The following is a 20237-nucleotide window of genomic DNA, read 5'->3' on the forward strand; positions in this document are numbered from 1 at the left end:
TGTTTATTGAGTTCACGCTCCTAGGAACCCTACACGTCACAGAATTGTTTCCTTTTTATGGCTAACCTTCGACTAAATGCCCAATAAAGTCGGCATTAAACGCGCTCCGTTCAGCCTCTATGAAGGCAAGTTGCTCGAACACAATGATAAAATTGAATTATTTTCATGCACGCAACGGCCTCTGACTTTGTCACTGAAAATGTTAGAAAAACAATCGACACTCGGGAGTACGAGTACAAAAATGAAACTCAAGTTCAACTGAATTGCCATGACAAAGGTAAACTTTTGGCTCCCACCACAATTGTTTGCTTAAGAGCAATGAAAAAATCATTACGCATTTTTAACAGAACTTCCCTTGAAAACAAAAGTTGAAAAGTCCTTAATGCATATCAGAATTATATATACACTAAGAGATCAAGAAAGTAGTCTTAGAATCCAAAATTAAGGTTAACAACACAAATTATTATTATTATTATAATATCCAATTTTATTTTCTATAATGTGGCAAGTTAACGTAGAACTTATTTCTGCCACAACTGCCGCTCCAAATTCATTTAACATTAATAATTTAGTTGTCGGCAGTCGAACGCATTACAAACGCGAGGCGACACTCTGGAAAACTGGCTGCCCCATTTTTATGTAAACTTTATTCAATTTTTGTTGCTGCTGCCACCGCCTGCCTGACCCTGCTGCCACAGCTCCGATGCTGACTCTGGCTCTGGCTCTGGCACTGCCACTGCTGCCACTCTTGCCACTACTACACTGGCCTTTGCCACTTGTCGACATTGCGGTCGTTTGCTGATGGCTGCCAGCCCGGGAATTGTGGCTGCGAGTGTCATTTGCATGACTGCGCCCTCCTCTTTGTAGCTCGCATTTCGCCGCTCGTCGCTCGGCGCTTGTTCTGGCTGTTTGTTTATGAATTTTCAATCGATAATGCACGTGTCCTTTCCACATTGCTTCACTCTCGATTACCATGCAGAAGAGCTCCCTTTGGTTACAAACTCCTTGAACATGCCTTTGATTCAATTAAATGACAATGTTCCACACAAGTTCTGCGGCAGTTGGCGCAAGATCTTCCAAATGTGAAGGACAATGCATGGCTCTTTCATGTTGCATTATCTGACAACAATTGAAAAAGATTTTGTATTGTGTAGAAACTGTATCCAAAATGCAAACTATACTTTCTTGGAGATCCTGAAAAGCACGGCTTATTTATGTTGAGTTTTCTGATAACAATTGAAGAATTGCAAACTGTACTTTCTTGGAGATCCAGAAAACCATGGCTTCTTTATGTTGCATTTTCTGATAACAATTGAAAAACATTAGCGAACACTTTTGTATTGTCTAGAAATCGTATCCAAATTGCAAACTATACTTTCTTGTAGATCCTGAAAAGCACGGCTTCTTTATGTTGAGTTTTCTGATAACAATTGAAAAATATTAGACATTTTTGTATTGTGTAGAAAGCGTATCCAAATTGAAAATTATGCTTTCTTTGAGATATTGAAAAGCATGGCTTCTTTATCTTGCATTTTCGGATAACAGTTGAAAAATATTAGCTGGTTTTTTTTTTTTTTTTTTTTTTTTTTTGTTAACAAAGCTTTGATTTGTGCTGATATTTGTAAATTATTTATGGTCTGATAAGAAGGTATTAAGTCATTCCCTCTGAGAATATTTAATTGTCTCAAAAGAGTGGTGCATTGGTCATCAGTTGGGTCTGCTTATGACCATCAAAGTACTGGCAAGACACACAAAAATTATTGATACCGTTTTTTTGGTACTTTATAGCCAATTTAATGAGATCCACAATAATAAGCCAACAGACATACGACTTTTCATCCTAGAACTGTTGAAACAGTTTATAAAAAGTTAATCAACAAGTATACGTATACCTTTTATTGGACGAGAGTACGTTTGCTGCGTACTCACCATCGATATTTCCCGGCGGCTTATATCTCGCAATGACGTAGAATTCATCTTCCCGACTGTAAACAGAAATACTTGTATGAAAAAGTCATAATATATTTCAAGCAGTTTTCCAGTATTAGAAAGACAGCACCTAACTACAGTGTTGGAAAATGGATTATTTCCAGTTAGAGCCGAAATGCTTACTTTTTTGCAACTCCAACGCCCAAGTCCGTGGTGCTCTTCCAAATAAGTTGGGTGAAACTACTGCTGCGATGTGATGTTCTGGGATATTTAAAATTATAATGGTATATGTTGCCATACCAGATATCCACACATCTTGTGGCGTTCGTAGCACTGCAAATATTCTCGCCATAAAGGCCATCCGATTTCGAATACACAAGCTCATTGTGGTCCACGCATTGCTTTGAGGAACACAAATAGAACACACACATTAAAGATCTGTTTATGATCTGAAAAAATAATACTTACGTGGGCATAATCGTCGCAATCTTTGGTGAGTTTCGCATTTAATTTTAGTGGTGGGGCTCTGTGTTTCGCTCTATATCGGTTATGTGCGTCAAGAATATCGTTTTCTGGACTAGAACAAATCTATGCGAAGAATCACATTAGCCAGTGTTGGTAAATTTAGTTTCAATTCCAACTCACCGTTGGTAGAAATAATAACCAGAAAAACACACCGTATTTTTTGTTCATTATCGTGAATTTACAATCGAAATATTTGACTGTTTATTCAACAGCAGCTGTTTGAAATATCTAAGACAATAACTGAATAGTAATGCGTTAGTCCTTTGGTTAAATCGATAATCATTAAAATAGTAAACAGAAATAACTAGAGAGAAATTACTCTACTAGTATGGTTTCAAAGACTACTTTAATCATAGCTCAGTCGCAAAAAGGAACTGCAAAGTAAAGTTGTAGCTTCTACTGCAATGCAGAACAGCAGTTTCTGGGGCAAAATTTAATGAACGTTGAAACGAGATATTATATTTTATTTTTCATAATATTCTTTTACTCGCAACTAAACAGGCTTTGTTATGTTTTCGCTTTTGCTGATGTTTTTCCTCTGCTTATTTGCTTTACGAAGGAATTGCATGGATAAGTAAAATGTGCAGCAGAATTTGCATGTTCAAGGCACAGAATAATGAGGAAACTTTTACGTTGTCATGTAAAAATCTGGTATTGAATTTCTATAATGTAAGCATTTTGCAGACAAACATTCAGTGATGTTATTATAAAAGATGTTTTCGATTCAGGCCAGATACTCGTATTTTCTGTCTTATTTTTAATGATTTGTTTTCATTTTGAAAATAGATCTGTTTCCTAGTTACCCTCGAGTCATTATTCTGGTAATAAACAATGCTTGCCTGAATCGGTCCAACTATTGGCATTATTTTATTTTGGATCACAATTCAAGTTGTTCAAGCATAAACTTAAAGAGTAACTGCAAGTGGTAAAAATTTCTTTCTAATTTTCAGCGTAAAAATTATATAAAAATTAAACTGAGCTTCTGTTTATTTCAACGAAAAAAAAAAACTCTTTATTGCATTCAGTTCCAACAAAAAGTTAATGTAATTTTTATGCTTAATTTTATTATTTTTAATTGTCATTTATGTTTTCTTTTAGTTAGCTGTGATGTGCTTTTTTTTGTTTTTAAATAGATACGATTTTCTTTCCGATATTTATAAAAATTCAACGATTATTACAAATAAGAGTCATATTGCTGAATCGAACTATTCTTTGATCCGAAACAATGAAATCATTATCGTCCTTAAACTTGCATAGTAAATATTACTTCTTTTTTTTTTTAATAACACAGAAGCGATATTTTGGCAAGCCAAGTTTATTTTAATAAAATAATCAGCTCTTGCCTTAATTTTAAAAGCAATATGAACTAGTGTTTTGAGGCCGTCGACCGGCAATGGTGGTAAAAGCCTTTTGAATGGCTGCTACGTTCTGCAATTGAATTTTCTGAAAATATTGTAGTCCCATAAAACTAAAATAGGAAAACTGGGGAGTAGTTGATGGTCAAGAAGCGATTTTTTGTAAAAAAAAAAAACAGTCAAAATCAGAAGAATTTTTAGTCACGATTTTTGATACATTCGAGTGCCTTGTAATTGCAAATTTTGACTGGCAAACATTTTCGTTGTCCCTTTGGCATTTTTTTTTTATCATTTGAAACTCCACTGATAGCACAAACAAAGTGTTTCTTTATGGGTGAAGAATCGTCTTCTATTTATCGGATAGACATGACATTTTGACGATATTTCTGCAAAAGATAGGGATAATTTATGGGGATAGGGATAATTTTTAGCAGTTCTGCTTACGTTATAAACTGTGTGTCTTTATGGTTATTTTTAATAATTTAGTTACTAAAAAAAATAAATTTTTACATGAAATGAATTCAAAGCATAAATTAAAAGAGAGTTCGCGGCAGTTTTGACAAACATTTTGATATTAAATGAAGCCGAATAGCGATTAAAACCGACTGAAATCAATATTTTATGAGCTTGAAAAAAAACGAGCTTAAAACCGTATTTTTGTTCTTGATATACGAATTTTCCAGCTGACCTACTTTTCTTTCTCACTGTCTATAGCCGATTTAAGTAAATCGCTTATGATGTTTCTGCCTGAAAGACGTATGCGACGTCATATTTTCATTAACTTTCTGTGTGTAGTATAGGTTCATCATATTGATATTTGTTCCGTATACTACTTAAATACTTCTGATTGGGTGCATATTTCGTTATATATTAACATTTCCCTTGTATTCTTCTCTCCCTCTCTCTCTTTTTAGGTAAGTGCCCAGTTTGACTGACAAATGAAAATTGTTGATGTGTGCGGCCTTCAATATAAAGCTTTTTGCATTCATTTGGTTGACATGTGTACAAATGAATTTTTAATTTAAAATAAATACAAGTATGGATATTAAATTACTTTTGGCCCAACACAGCAGCTTCACAGAGGAGTGGGGCTGGGGGCGGCAGGAGAAAGAAATGAATGAATGCAATGGAATGGAATGCCAAGCAATATCCGTTGTGAAGGACAAACATGTAAAACGGCATCAAATCCAATTAGTTAATATGAATATTTGATGAAATCACATCCGTTTCAAATGCAAAAAGTTGTCGTCTCTCACTTGCTGAATTTCCTTTCCATTCTTTTTTTTCCTTTTTTTTATGATTTTCAGTTCTTTTCTGCTTCCATTTCGTGCAACAGTTTGTGAGGATGTGTGTGTGTGTGTGTGTGTGTGTGTTGGGGCGAATTTAAAACTTTAACACATGCCACTTTGTAGTGCAAGTCATTATGTTTGCTTTCTCTTGTCGACCATTCATTCATACACTAATTTTCGGTGCCATTTTTTTTTTCTGTTGCTCCACAATAACCACAATTTGAAACTTTTTGTGGCATTTTGTCAGTGCGATGTCAAAATGTTTGTTGTTGTTGGCTGCGGTGGCGTCAGAAATATTTAAATATTTTATTTGTCACCCACTCAACACCCGAGAGCTGCCAGAGTAGAACTAACAACAATGCGAAACAACAATGCGCATACACAGCAGAAAAAGGAAAGAGCAAAAAAGGACGAAAGAAGCGAAAGTGGGTTAAGAGAGGCAGCCGCAATAGGCTATGTTCAAATTAGGACTCTTCAGGCAGATGATTGTGTGTGTGTGTTTTGTGTATTTGCGCACATGTATTTATGCAGATTCGCCATCTTTGCGCTTGTGGCATGCCTCCATCTCGATTTCAAGTCATTCACACACCAGCCTACACATTTCTAAACACACAGCTGTTGTGTTTGCCCTGCCGAGGTCCTTTCAGCAATTCGCTTTTGTGCTGCTGAATTTTTAATTTGGTTTTGGTTTTCGTTTCACCCTCTGTTGTTTAACTTTTCAAAACGGTTTGTTTTTTGTTTTTTTGTTTTTTGTTTTCTGCGTTTGCACACTTACACCTGCCCAGTCGCACATTTCGTTTTATTTACACATGCAGCCATACATTTTTAATGGCCATTCGTTTTTCATGCAAACACATCAACAACAAAAAAAGAGAGAGAAGCAGAAAAGCAAAAAAGAAGAAGTAAACTCCAAAGCTTTCCCCTTTAGCGTTTCGCCACCACGTCTCTGCTTCCCTTTGCTTTGTTGCTGTTGTTGTGCCACCGCTGTGTGGGAAAATGTCACGCATTGTTTAATATTAATTTTATTTTCCGCGCTCTGGAACATAAAAACAGAAAGACCCAACAGCCCATCCGTCCATCCGTCCATCAGCCCTCCAATTGTAATCTGTTGAAATTTTCCATTGCATTAAGCGAAGCGGCGCCGCAGCTTTTTCGACTCCCACGTGGTCCACGCATTGCCAATATTTAAATTAATTTCATTCCCGTACGCCTCGAATGCAATCCGTGTCAGCTTTTGTCTGCCTAAGTGATTCAAATGAGGTTTCAAGAAACGGCTTCATATGCGACAGATTTTGCATAAATCACTCTCAACAAAGCGTGTATGCAAAGTAAATACTCTTACTCTGTACGGATATGGTAATATTTGTTTATCCGCAGCTAGATTTAAGTAATCGCTCCTCAAAGGTGGATCTAAAAAATCTTCAAAAATATATGTAACTGTAAGAAATTGAAAGCTTAAGCTAAAGTCAGGGTTTCTGGGTGATTATAAATTAAATCATGCAGTTCCAGAATCTATTTGAAAAAAGTATACAAAATCAATTGCCTTTTTAATTAACAGATGAGAATAAATTAGCCAGCAACTGATGCTCAGAAAGAAAGGGTATATAAGTGGCCTACTAGCTTCTAAATATAAATTTAAGCCGCATTCAGAGGAGCACCATTTTGCATATTAAGTCTTAAAAAACAAGACAACAATGGGAGTCGTCATGAATCTAAATATGGAATGAAAAGAGAAACATTTTTAGTGACGCAGCAATGCAACTACTACCTCCAAATGTTTACTGCAGAATGTCCTTTTTATGCTCTGTTTTATTAAAGAAAACTCGCACATAAATAGCAGAAGTTAAATATTTATATTTCCCTGCTTCCCCCCCCCCCATTCATATCGCTCCAAAGAGTTCGCTTTATTGCAACTTAATTAAATGCTGTCGAGCGATGTCTCAAAAATTACAAAATTCATGCAATCAGACAACTATCTTTTGATAAAAAAAATATATATAAATTGCTTATTTCTGTAATCAGCTGAATGTTCAGAACATTATAAATACACATACGAGCATGCTTCATTTCTCGATTGGTTTTTTTTTCACAAGCTATGTGTTAACTGTTTTCATACCAGTGCGCATTTTAATTTTCCACACTAACAAACGTAATTGATGGTCAAGAGTCTTAAATATGCCCATGTGCACCATTTTTTTTTTTTTTCATATTAGAGTCCGTACCGCCCGGAACAACCCACAAAACTCGCGTCGAAACGAATTAAAAATATATAAATGGAAAAAAAATTTACTATGGATTACCGACAGCATATTCAGCAAGAGTCGAACAAAAGTGAAATTAGTTAAGCTCATTAAATAAGTAAAACTATTTAAATAATGTGAAACCTTTTTCTGCCAACGACATACAATTACTCTTCACCACATTTTGGAATAATAAATGCCTAATGCTCTTACGATTAAGTAGAGCTTTGTGGCGCAGCTTTATAGTTCTTTGCATATTTAAGGTGGGAGCTCGGACCAGCCCAGTCAAGTAAGCATAGGGACTTTTCTGGGCAAGCAGTTCCTTAGCCTTAAAGTTCTAAATTAAAGCCGAAAGTATTCTTAATATTTCCTTTCAATTTTGGGTTGACTTTTGACGCTTAAGACAAATGTTCAAAAACTGCAAGGCACTCTATAAATCAAAAGTGTTTCGTGTGGCCAACTAAAAGTAGGCATATCTGCATATTTAGGAACAAAATGAATGCAGAATTTAAGGTCCTTTTTTTGTTACTGTTTAAATGAAGAAGTGGCACAAAATTTACACATTTGTACCATTTATTAGAGGACGCGTCAGCGACGTTGTTCGCTGCAACTATAAATCACCATTAAACAAATTATGTACTCAACAACAATTTTAAACAGTCATTTAAGTTGCTGACAAAGGCACACACACACACACACATACACGCAAATATTCATATAACAAAACCAGAACGGGACACGGTAAGAAAATAAAAAAATTGACAGAGCCGCACACTGGATCCAAAGTTAGAGACGAATTAAGAAATTGGAGTACATGTAATTATGATGCTGGCTTCGCCCAAAGAAAAGTCCTTCGGTTGTTTTAAATGAAAGGCAATTAAATAAAAAGTAGCATACTTTTAGGGTACTTGGTTTGAAGGGCTCTTTTTGTTAGAAGTCATTTTTAAAAACCTTAAGGATAGCTATAAATAAATTTCTATATTTATAGAGTGTACGAAAGCAGCTTAAAATTTTATTTTTTAGTTTATTAAAGTTTATAAAATTTTATTTCTATAAAAAAATATTTTATACAAGCGTGACAGATAGTTTCAAACTTTAAATTGTAATTGGTGCTTCTTCTTTTGTTCAGCTCCTATGCCTATTGTATTTGTCATTGTTTATTGAAATTTTGAATTCATTGAATCAAAAATAATTGACAAATTACTTAAAATAAGTTTGTTTTTAAGCTTGACTTGAAGCGTTACAGGCTTTATAAAGTTACGTTCCATTAGCCTTTCATGAACTTCAAATATCAGAAGAAAAAATCGTTTCGTTTAATGCTGACTAAGATTACTTTGAAAATTTGTATTTTAATGTACGATTGTGTATGCCAGCGAAATGGATTCATTTTGTAAATGGCTGAGTTAGAATTCTTTTTTTTTTATTAACAAATTTATGAATTGAATGATTATTATATTACATTACATTGTAGATAGGTTGAGATAAGAACTTCTCTCACTTGTTATGAAATGAATGCGAAGGCTCATTAAAATGCATGCACTTTACAGTCGATTTGTGTCACTGTGCGACGGACAGCCATTAACGTTATTACAACAATGGCAGTTATCAGCGACAGTTTAGCGACGGCATCATTGACACGCTTCTCTCGTCTGTGGACGAGTGCTGTGTGCTTGAGAGTCCTGTGGAAATGCCTGTTTCAGTCGTGGCGCCTCAAAGTGTACCTTGACAAGGTGTAAACATTTATGAGGGCTTTTTCAGCTGTTGTTGCAAGCAACGCAAATTTATTTCTAAGCATTTGCAGCGCCCAAAAGGACGAGTCCGTTTGTGCCTTTGCTTTTGTTTTTTTTGGGGGTTTTTGCTGTTGCTGTTGCCAGGATTCGCCGCATGCCACATTTAGTGCCCACAAATTTAAGCATCCTCTGACGTCTTTTCCCAAATCCTGCCTCAGCAGCGGGGCACACGAATTCTTCAGCAGCCGCAAATTTTCATGTAGTTATTTTTCTTCTGCCTCGCCAGTCTGCCCTCCCCCCTCTTCCTTCTTCATTTTCACTTAGACTTGCAAACGTGTTATGTTTTATTTTACAACTTCCCCCCTTGCGCCAGCGTATAATGTGTGGAAAAGGTGCGAAAGAGAAGTGACAACAAGGACAAAAACACAAAAGTGAAAGTACAAAAAACGAAGGAAATACTGTAGCTGCTCTGAAGTGCTCCATTTTTTTCATACATCTGTTTGCCATTACATACATACATATGTGTGTGTATGTACTTGTATGTGTGTACATATGTACGTACATGTATCTCTTCCTCTTTTAAATATTTGAGTTTCGTTCTTTCTATCTGCACGACGTCTTCCGCTTTTGCTTTGGCGCAAATTACAACGCATAATTTTCACATTACGTCAGCGCGTTTGGAAGCTTCATACTTCTGTATAAGTGTGTGTGTGTGTGTCTCAGTGTGTGTATGTGTGCGAGGACATTTGCATATGCGACTGTCTGCCTGACATTGCTTGCTATCTGGTATGCGCTGTTTGCCTTCCAACTTGCGTCCGATATGGAAATCAATATTCCTAATGGCTGTCATGCGATACCTTCTCACTGTCGCCTCCTTCCAATTGTCGCCTTGCAAAACGCCTCTTTATTACACGCGCACTCAGCATAAGTACACATTTTGGCAAAGGTAACGCACAAGCATTTGGCAGACATAAATATTCCAATATAATAAATATGGAAAATGCACCGAATGAATATCAATTAATTAAAGTGATACATGCGGCTAATGTTTAACAAATTGTGCTGCGTATACGCAATATTTGCGCGTGCCTTTAAAAGGAAAGATCGTTAAAGTAGCCTTATCTCTATGCTATCGATGCACTTTTTTTTGTTGCTATACCTTATATTATTGTTTATTGTTTCCACAACAATAAGTAAATGCTTTCAATGAGCTAAAAACAGAAAGTTGGTAGAAGCAAGTCAGTCAGAATGTAGACAAGTCTTAGCTGAGTTCAGTCATTTGCAAAATCTCTGGAAAGATATTTTTTTAACAAATAATACTGTTTTTTTCGACATAATTGAGGAAAAATTGTGGTGCCTTTTCTCTTTTTAAGGGAACGAGTTCTGGCTGTGCGTTTGTTCATAAAAAGATGACTGGGGGAAATTCCCTTCCATTTGTGTCTCTTGTCATAAAATAGCTCTTTCATGGATATATGGTTAACTCATAACTTTTAATGTTGTTCATAATTCTATGAAGCTGAAAAAAGGCATTCTTTTCAGTAATGAAGAATATATTTCCGTTCTGCTTCATTTTTTTTTTTTTTGAATAAAATTCAACTATTTTCTGCAAATTTGCAGTCTTTAAATGAAAAAGTATTCTTATGCAAAATATTTTCTGAAATGCTAAAAAAATGTATTTGGACCCAAAAAAAGGGAGAATGTTAAACTTTATATACAATTTATAGAAAGGACTACCTTAATGGATCCCCCTCAATTGTTATTTACAATTATATTGTTGCCTATAGATCAAGCTATTAGCAACATTCCATGTGAACGGCCTTGAGCTCTCATGTTATTGTTTTAAAACTGTTTTATGTATTATATTTAATTACTCTTGAATTAAAACAAAACATTCTAAAACATGTACTGCTATTTTGAAATGGAAAATGGTTAGATTTTACAAATGTGTTTCAATTTTTAAAACACTATCGCATTTATTCAAAATAAATGTCCAGAGAAAAGGACATATTTGTGCAAAAAACACTGTTTCTTAAATTTACAAATATATCAACTCTTCTTTTTTATAATTGTTTATTTTTTATTTAAAATTTATAAAAATTTAAAATATTCCCTTTTTAAAATAAAAAGAGCCTTTCCAGTATACTTTAAGCGGATTCTGCATTTAAGTTTTGGGACCATGAGTTCTTTATGTTATGCTATTTTACAAATAAATTTGTATGTTCTTCTTAAATAAATAGCCTAGCACCTATGTCGCTTATAGATTTTTTTCACTATCAAATAATTCACAGCAAACACAAAAGGTTCACGCAAATATATAATTTAATACTTTATGTGCGCGGATGAACACAAAGGTTTAACTTACATTCCATTGAACAATAATTTGATTAGCAATGTCGTGCACAAAAGATTAAACTGATGGCAAGATACCACAAATGTAATATATGTGTGCGAGCATATAGAGCGCTTAAATCGAATGCGCTCGTAGATATTGAACATTGTGAGCATGGTGACATCTTTGTCAGTGAAAATTTATTGGTGCCATAAAATGTCGCTGACAAAGTTCTAAACTGATTTCGAGGCAGGACATACGGCCCGCATGTCCCTGCAAAGCCATAACAAGGCAGAACGCGAAAACTGTGCAAATATGGTCGAAGTGCAGCCAACTTGCTATTGAAATTTGCAATCCACCAGCGAGGCAGCACGTTATTCATAGATACCTAAACACAAACAGTGTGGGGATAGGATATATGGGTCACAGCCACAGCGGTATCGGTTAAAAGTCAAAACAAAACGATGGCGAAAGCCGAAAAGTAAACTCTGCACCAAAAGCGTCGGGAAAAGGGGAAAAAGTCACAGTAATTTAAACCTTTTTCCATTCGACTGCATTTTTTGACTGTTGTGACATGGGGGCGTGGGGGCATGGCACACATACCTAGTTGCGGTGTAATATCAAAGCAAAACTTTTGCACAACCATCGAAGAGTGGGCGCTGAGGCTCATGGCATTCAAGCATTCAACGCACGAGCAATCCCTTAGCAACAGGTTAGCAAGTTTTTATTTTGACAATTCGTTGGTTGGAGAGGCAAAAAGGCGAAACAAACGACAAATTAAAGAGATCCCCAACAAAGGACCTGAACAGATATGCAGTTGATTTGGAAAATCAAACTTGCATGAAACTGGCTGACAAAGGCTAGCCGGAAAAACTGCCAAAACATGGCAACCGAAATAAACGACAATGAAAATGGCAAGTTGGCGGGCACGGGAGCACGGGGGAACGGGTTACTGAGCAAGTGGAAAAGGTTCGAAGCGTTAAAATAAAAGGATTTACACAATTTAAGCATCGCAAGTTAACGACATCGATTGAAATAAGCTACTTGGCTGATGCCCGATCCAACTGCTCTGTCTCCTATCTATCTGTCTGTCTGTCTGTCTGTCTGTCTGTTGATTTGGGAATTGACTTTTACTTAAGGCTGCCTTTCGGCCGCCATGGCAATGCAATCCCCTCGAGCCGAACGCCCACTCGGCACCCACGTGCCGCTCGACAGGATGTAATCTTTCATCTTAACAGTGATTTCTTGTTTCGCTCTGTTTTCTGCGTACCTTTCAGTTCCGCTTTCAGTTCACTTTTCAGCTCACGCGACGGATGCGTTCCTCCGTTCATTCCCACCCACTGCCATTGTTGTTTGTTCATCTTTTTTTTCTCGTTTTTCCTTTTTTTTTTGTTGCTTGGCTTCATTTGGCCTTCCGCTTCGTTTTCACCTGCGAAATTGCAAGGCGGGAATCAAGAAACTTCCCGACCACCACCAGCCATGCAAGCAATTCAAAGTCTCACACTCTCACACAAAATCCCAATACACACACACACACACACACACACACACACACACACACACACACACACACCCATATATATATATACAAACAAAACAGCAACGTACCAAATTTATTGTTTGTCGATTTATTTTTTGCCAAAGATATCGACTCTTTCTCGTACTTTTGTGCATTTCTGGCCACATGACTGAAGGCAGATAAATCTTATTTTCTGCTTCAGATTGTATTGCTTTTCCTCTTTTTTTCCCGTTATTTCTTATAACAAATGGTATGAAAAGGTTCTTTGTGGAACTGTGTGCGAGTCTCGAATAAAGATAAACATTAGACTGTAAACTCCTTCAAAACTAAAGTAGAAATGTATAAGTACTTCTGGTTTGTTGTTTCGTTGCAATCTTTGGCTTTGAAGTAAACTACTTAGATAATCCCATTCCCCATTCAAAGTTAATTTTTACAGTTCAACAACCAATTTAAAAAGCAGTCTCAATACACATTTATTTATTGAAAAATAAACATTTACACTTCATTAGCGTAAAAATAAGGCATCGTTATTATTAGGCAGATTAGAAGAGAAGAGAAGGAGATTAACATAAATTTTTAAATTAAAATACCTTGATAATTATTGAATTGGGAGTAAAAGGATAAAACGCTTTTTGTTAGAAATCCGCATGAAATCGCAAAAATAACATTTGTACAAGTATTTGCTCAATTGTGTTGTCCATTTCTCAAAATTCCCAAAATTAATCATTTTATGTCTGAATGATTAGTTATGATTATTTATTTATATTTTAATTTGAGGATGATGTGGATATATATTAAATAATATATAAACTTATCATAAAATTATATTTTAATTTTAATCATAAAGTCTATTTATAAAAAGTGTACGTAAATTTTTAATACTTTTTATAACACCAATTATTTGCAATATTTTCAAAGAAGCAATTAATTTTAAACATTAATTTTAATAATTTTAATAAATTATATTCGTTCCTAAATAATTTGTGTAATTTTCCAATTTAATTGACTTACTTTGCTGTTATAAATGCTAGCTTGGTGGAAATTCTTGAAAAATTCTTGTGGTGCACAAATGTTTTTTAAAATCTAAGTTTTCACATGATTAAATGTTGGAGATCAGCAGACAACTATTTATTATTCTATTTATTGGTATTTTGTGTCAAATGTTCTCCAATATGGTCTAACCAAAAATTTTAAAATGCCGCGTGGGCCCTTTTCCAAATAATTTAATACACACATAACCATAAACTGGAAAACTCCACGAACAAAAATAAATAAAAACGTGATTAAATGGAAGCCGGCGATAAAATTAAATGTATTCCAAGAATAAATGCCTGCTGGATGTGTGCTAAAAAGAAGACGGGAATGCCAACAACAAAATAAAAATAAGTCTAAATGGGCCGAGGCTCCCAGGCAGTTGCCAACGACCCAATTATTTTGCATTTGAAACCAACTATGTAGATATGTATGTAAGTATGTGTGTGCGTACATGCATGGGGAAAATGAAATCGGCGCTTCGTCAAATTCATAAAATAAAGGATTTCCTAATTGCCAATTTGCATGCAGCCGCGTCTAATTTTTGCCCATTCGTTGGATAAACAAACTTCGTTTTGCCGCGTATTTTTTTTTTCTTCTTAGCAACTTTGTATGTGTGTGGGATGTGTATGTGTATGTGTGTGTGGGTGTGTGCCTTTTGCTCCTGCTGCTTTTTGTTTATGAATTTGTTTATTTAGTGAGCTGGCTTTGTCGACTCCTGGCAACTCCTGCCCCCTATTCCTGATCCGGGGTTTCTAGCGGGCGTTTCATGCAAATCTTATTTGCACACCAGCCACCATGTTAGCCACACAGAACGTACAGTGGGTGCAAAAGTTAATACACAAAAAAACCCTTTAAATAAAATTAAAATTATATTTTTTTCTAGGCATTTTAAATTATAAAGAAAGTTTAAAAAATATAGAAAAAAGTTAGAAATAAAAGTTAGGTTTTAAAAACGCAGGAATAAAAAGTTAGAAATTAAAACTCAGAAATAAAAAGTTAAAAATGAAAATTCAATAAAAACTAGTTAGAAATTAAGAGAATTAAAAAGTTGGACAAAGACATGTATAAATCGAAAGCTACAATATAAAATTTATAAATAGCAATTTAAACTAAATGTAGGAAATAAAGTTCTAAAAAAGTTAGAAAAATTAATAAGAAATAAAAAGGATAGAAAAAAATTCGATTAGGAAAATTTTAAATCGAATATACAAGTACAGAACTCAAATAATAATTAAGGCTTAAATTATTTTTGGAAATACAAAAGTGGAAATCGAAAGTTACAATATAAAATTTAAAAATTAAAGTCAGCAAAAAGTTAGAAAGATCAACAAGAAAAAAAAAAAAATTGAAAAAAAGTTCGAGGATTTAAAATCAAAATAAAATAATAATTAAGGCTTGAAATATTTGTCCAATTATTGCTTGATTATTTTTTCCCTACTTATGATGAAAATGAAATAAAAATTAATGAAAGGGTTTGATCTCTTCTCGAGTTTTGCAATTCCTGATTGTGTTATTCGAGTAAAAAATCTTTTCTCAACGCTGGCTAGCTAGTAACTCTTAATTCAGAGCCATGTATCTCGCTGGCCACTAATACCTACTTACTCCACCAGTTACCAGTTACTTATATTGCTACCAGTTATCTTTTTTAAGAAATGCTTTCATTGTGACAATTTCGACCCACTGTGCAGCGACGCTGCCGGCTATAGAAACGAAAAATACCACTATTTTGTTATGGAATGTTTTTTACTTTTTTTTTTGTCCTGCGGTATGTGATATGGCGGCCCGTGAATTTTTGACTCGGAATATCTAACTCAGCGCCATCGGTAGCTACCGAAACGCTCACATGTTTGGACGGGAGCCGTCTAATTTGCAGTTGTGGGCGTAGGCATGGGCGTGGGCGTGGGCGTGGGTTGTACACAAGTGGGTCCGCTGCTATCGTGTTTTTTATGCAAATGTCGAATATTTTGATATGCCGACAAATGAAATCGCTCGTCATGTGGCGGTTGCCATACAAGCCAACCTATGAGTACATTATGGCGGTGCATCATAATTGTATTTGGCCAGCAAACAAACCGAAATGCGCTCTAATATGCACACCTCTCCTCCCCATACAAAACTAACTAAAAGGACTACAAAAACTGCCAGTCCTGGTGCATCCCCGCGACCCATTGTCCGGTACAGTAGGTACCTTAATTATGGCATTTTTGAAATACCAGCACGAACCGTTTGGTATGTATGTCTGCATGTTGGCCAACACGCTCATGTATGTGTGTGGGTGCGAGTGTGTTGGTAAATCGGTAGCACGTCAGCAGTTAACGTTTTGTACTCAACGCAAATTTCCATCTCAGTTGTCGTCGCTCTGGTCGTTGCTGCACGCAAAGTACATTTTTCAAATGATTGGCGTGTTAGGTAAATTACTTCGCGGAAAGAATTTCAAATTAAAAAATTGCATTCAACGAGAGAAAAACAAACAACGTGATATTCACTTTATATTAATAAAGAGCTGACAAAAGAAAAAGTGGAAATTATGCAGCCGATTAACATGAGTTGCTCCTTCCAGCAGCAATACAAGTATACACCTAATTCTGTTTTAACACGGTCTTTTTTCATGGCTTTGATTTAACACGGTTTGAAAATAAAAACATTATATAAGGTTACACGACATTATTCCACTAAGCACGATTTAAAATAACATACGATCAATGTCTTTTTTACACGATTTTTTCTGGAACCAATCTACCGTGTAAAAACAGAATTGGGTGTATATATGAATGGCATTCGAGTGCTTATCCACCTTCTAAAGATGATATTTACACTGGGCCTTCTTTTTTTGATCGCCGTTCAAGCCAGCTTAGCAAATGGAACCGTTTTTCGTCGCATTTATATTTTGGAAAAATAAATTTCGAATCGAATTGAGTGGGAGCCTAAAATTTGAAGACACTGTTCTAACTTGGTTCCTTACATGTGAATGTTTTTAATAATATTATAATAATTAATATTATATATTTAATTAATACTATTTTTTGTACTGGCACACAAAATTGCTTTTATTTTATTATATATTTCCTTAATTAATTAATTAATACAATTTAATTATATAGTACTTAATAGTAGAATGTAAATCTAAAATTATTTCACTAAAATATAAATTAACTCATTCATCTTACGCTTATTATTAATCTTAAAGTTATTTCTATTGAACAAATGTGACAATGTGTTTTAAAAAGTTGGTTTAAAAAAATGAAAGTATAACTAAATACTTAAAGATATCTTTCCTTTGAATGAGTTTCTTAAAATTATATATCCTACTGTTCTCCATAAGTAGATTATTAATTTAGAGCCAGTAAAGAAGCAAATTCGGTGTTTCGCATTGGAATTTCAACCGCCCCTTTCCTGAATATAAAGCTTCACTCCTTTAACGTCTCTCTAATTTTAGAAGATGGTGTTTCTGGTATGGTGTTTCTACACAAGCCCACAAATGGTGAAAATATTTCTCAATACCATTTCTGTAAACTCCGTTTCGGTGCTAGAGACTTCCGGCCAATAACTTTAGAATCTTTCCACCAACCATTCAGAATGGTTTGTTCGAACAACTATGAATTAAACGGCCTTACAGCGAATAAATTTTCATGGAGTTTAATTTCTTACACAAAATCATTTCTTCTGGTAGTATAGTATATCTAGTATTATTTTTCCTTTTAAAAAGCTGCCTTTTAAAAAGCTGCCCCTAGATTTCTAATCAATTCATCCAATTATCTATAACACAACTGTCTTGATGGCACTATTTTACCTCAATACTGCTGGTTTGCTTATTGAATAAATAAACAAATAAGTGAGTTAGAAAATAGTTTAGAATAATTGAAGTAAATACTTACTGAGTCACTGAAACTTTTGCAGCTATTATGAAACAATGAAACCTCGACTACGCTTAGCAAATCCAATAATTATTGAAAACAGAGCTAACAAATATACAATTTAATAACAAAAGGCCAGCAGTGTAGCTAATGACTTATGTGAACACCTTTGAGTAATTATAGCCTTTTAGCGCCACTATTAATAAATAAATATATATGCCAGACACATAATACTCAGCAGTTTTCCGAACTATTGTTCTCATTGGCGTTTTACACATCGATTTGGGCCGTCATTCAAAATAAAGCGATGGTTGAGTTGCCGGCTAATGCTATTCTCATTTGATGTGTGATTTAGGTTCACATTAATGTCTCAGCTCAGACAGACAATTTAGCAGCAGAAATGGGCTGACAAAGAAGAAGAACTGAATTGATAATCACATTAGCGAGCCTGAAGAGAATGCGGAGCCATGTCTTCGATTGGCTACACTTTTTGTTATTTGCAATATTGACCCCGAGCTTAATTTGCAATCTTCAATGTCAGGACTTTCAGCATTATGCTCTGTTATTTTTCGTTATAAGCCGCAACGTATACAAAGCTCAGACAGGCAGACGAACCTTACTCAATTTTGCATTCGTAAAGTATGTAAATATATTTGAGTTGCCTTCAGGCTGGCTGTCCTTGATTTTCCAATTTTTTTCCAACTCTTTTTCAACCTTTCACTGGCCCTATTGTTTGCTGCTAGAGATTTACAGTTGATTTAACCGCTTAAGCATGGCTAATGCATAATAATCGTTTTACCGCAAACTTTCACGCCACTTCCCACATCACATACGAGTACATATTAATTCACTCGACCGATATCTATATACATATGTGTGTGTAGTGGCCAATTTTCGTAGCCGTTGTTGAAACGTTTTGTTGCCGTTACGCATTCTTAACTTTTTCTGCGTGTATTTTCTCCAGTTCTTTCCGCTCGAGCTGTCATTCTATTTGAGATAAAAATCATGTGCAGTCATTAGATTGTTTTGCGATTGACGTGACATGATAATGAATGATTTTCTCATTCCTTTCCGCCACTTTTTCGTAGTTGTGAGCCTTTTCTTTATCCCTTTGTTCTATGTTTTTTCTTTTTTTTTCGATGCGAGCAACAACACTTGTTGTCGTGGCTGTTGATTTTGTGTTGCCTACTTCTGGGGGCAGGCTGAATGCTCGATTGCGCTCCAAGTTGGTTCTGGGTCTGACGAATTGTGCTTTGCGGCAACCTAACATGTAATTTTGTGGCCAGACCGGCATTCCATGTGCACTATTGAGAAGCTTTGGGCTTCGAGTGCGGACTGGCCGACTGGCTGACTGGCGGACTGGCAGTTGGAGGGCCACTTTGTTGGCTGATTTGTTTATGGCTGGCCATAATGACCGATGAAGTGTGCGCTCCTTCGTAACATTTACAGTGGTTATTGCCTAACTTTTGCGCTCGAATTAACACAAATTGTAATTAAAGTGTGCACGATATTTCGAAATTAACATGAAGTGGCAGAGAATGACCACCAAATGAAAGCCTTTCATGCGTCTCTCTTTTCGTTTACTGGTCGGCTACACTTTTGAATGGCTTTTGTAATCGCATGCGTAATTACCGCCAAAGTAGCAGTAAAATTCTAACGCCTTTTGGCAGTTGAATGGCTAGGCCTTCGTGTTGACGTGCTTTGACATTAAAAAAGGACATTGCCTGCTATCCATGACTATGCAAATGTCCTTCGGCGTTCGATGTTGAGTTGAATGACAGCTCATGGCTGTGTGACACACTATATCAATAGTTAAAAGTAACATTGCTGGGTTTCCTGATTTATACGGAAACAAGTTAACAAAGGGAATGTTGTGACGAGTTGTTTGTTGTTTACATGCAGGCTTAAAAAATAAATGAAATTATCCGAGTACACTAGATAAAGGTGTTGGGTTTTAATTATCTTTGAAAAAACTCGCAGATCGGTTTTCTCTAACAGCATACTTGTTTCTATTTCTTAACTTACAAATGAAAATAGGTAGTGGGTACATTTTAGGAATTTAAAAATATAATCATTTATTTGTTGAATAAGTATTTCTTAATGCGTATTAATTAATATTATTAGTAGATTTTATAACTTAGTGTAAGCTTTTAAATCAGATGATTCATTTAAATGTTATTTAGGAACATAAAAAAATGTATAATTGGAGCAATATTGTTAAAATAAATTACCTCATTGCCAGTGCAATCCTTCTACTTGAATACTCTAGACTATATTAGTGTCGCCATATAGCTTATACAACTCATGGCTTATTCGTATTTGAAAATCACAGTCCGATAATTCGTCTCACAATCTGTCTCTCGAGACCTACCTTCCCAAGATTTCCCTTTTCTGATGCTGTTAATATTAATGCTTCGGGGACATGTTGAGGT

General features: G+C 35.3%; 1 long non-coding RNA gene across 1 annotated transcript; it reads right to left on the reverse strand.

The window, feature by feature from the left end:
- Positions 1-2237: 2237 nt before the first annotated feature.
- Positions 2238-2616, reverse strand: LOC115624169. Its single transcript, XR_003995436.1, has 3 exons — positions 2575-2616; positions 2398-2517; positions 2238-2330 (listed from the first exon to the last, which is right to left on the reverse strand). It is a non-coding gene; the product is annotated as an uncharacterized LOC115624169 (long non-coding RNA).
- Positions 2617-20237: the final 17621 nt, after the last annotated feature.

Source organism: Scaptodrosophila lebanonensis, unplaced genomic scaffold (genome assembly GCF_003285725.1).
Source record: "Scaptodrosophila lebanonensis strain 11010-0011.00,11010-0021.00 unplaced genomic scaffold, SlebRS2 tig00000053-arrow-pilon, whole genome shotgun sequence".
NCBI lineage: Eukaryota > Metazoa > Arthropoda > Insecta > Diptera > Drosophilidae > Scaptodrosophila > Scaptodrosophila lebanonensis.